The following is a 1,603-nucleotide window of genomic DNA, read 5'->3' as shown; positions in this document are numbered from 1 at the left end:
GCATCTTTACTAATTACCTTAATAGTTAATGTTTTCCTAATTGTTGGCTTTTCCACTGTTGGTTTAGTTGGTTCAGCGTCATCTAATTTAATGGTAGGGTGGTTAATGGTGTTGATTTGACAGTTACTGTAATTGTTACCAAAGCTTTTGGTGTTGTACTGCCTACTTTAGGTTTTACAGTGATAATTAATACTTCTGTTAGAATGGTTGGTTCAACAGTAGTTTCAACATCAACTAAGTTTACAACTGGAGTTGTTAATAGTATAGAATATGTTGTAGCTAATATAGCTAGAATTATTTTAGGAGTTTTAGTTTTAATCTCTATTTTAAGATCTGTGTCTCTTATTTTTCTTGATTTAAGTCATTTTGCTTCACATTTAGTGTATCTACTTTTATTTTTAAGCATGCGAGTGTTTTTATGAATGTTGGCAAAGAGGCCAGCCAGTGTTGGGGTGTTTATTTTCTGTAACATACTCAACTTAGGCATGGCGACTTGTTCCTGTTCCCGGCTGCATCCTTGATGGATGCTCTGGTGACAAACTGGTTAACATGTGCTTAGTCGTGCATGGTTGGTATCTTCACCTCCTCTTTCTCATCCTGTGCCCCTAGAGTCATTCAAAACTGAATAGTAATCACACTTGTCTGTCTTTTTCTTGGTATCATGTTCCACGCTTCTTTTTTGACACAACACTGCCCTTGTTTTGATCTGGAACTTCCATGCAATGACTAAGGTGGTAGGAAGTAGAACTCTCCTCCATCGTGACCACTGCTGATGCAGCTCGAACAATGGTGAAAGGACCCAGCCGTCCTGGCTCATGTCACTTCCCATGAAACATCTCAATACACAATTGATCCCTTCGACTCGCTTCTCTCACATCTGTGCTTCACAGTGGCGCTGAACCCAGATTTCCCTCGACAGGCCCTCATCTGAAACACATTCCTAGCACAGCATGGAAACCTAACATCCTAACTGACCCTTCATAATCACAAGCGCAGAGACAGGTTTCATTTGTCAGAACAGTGTTAATCAGTATCAATTCAACACAACATTGTATCAAACATCGAACTTCTTTTCCAGCTGCAAGAAAAAAAACAAGTTAAATATGTTCAATTGTTCACTCCAAGGCGTCATCTCTATAGTGGAGTCACTGAAAAAAAACAATCATTCAGAGTTAGAGATAATAATCGCAAAATATGTTCATCATCAAACTGTTTTACTTCGAAGACATGCTATATTGTAAAAACTATGTACATATTTATTAGTCATAGAAACCATATTGCATCTGGAGATATCAGCTTTCAATTTGGAACATTTGAACATAATCTTTTATGGGTGGGCGGGATATTAACTCCCTCAGTGCACTGTTCCCAAATACAGAATGAATAAAACCCAATTGTAACCATTTACTGTAGTATTCTTATGGTTCGTTCTCAACTGCTAAACATACACAATATTTCCAATTTTACAAGACATGTCTATTAAATTGAAAGGTGAACCTCGAGTTGTATCATTAACTTAGTTTTATTTTTATTTTATTTATACACACACACACACACACACACACACACACACACACACACACACACACACACACACACACAC

This window comes from Austrofundulus limnaeus, unplaced genomic scaffold (assembly GCF_001266775.1).
Source record: "Austrofundulus limnaeus strain Quisiro unplaced genomic scaffold, Austrofundulus_limnaeus-1.0 Scaffold132, whole genome shotgun sequence".
NCBI lineage: Eukaryota > Metazoa > Chordata > Actinopteri > Cyprinodontiformes > Rivulidae > Austrofundulus > Austrofundulus limnaeus.
Note: the sequence above shows the minus strand (reverse complement) of the source record.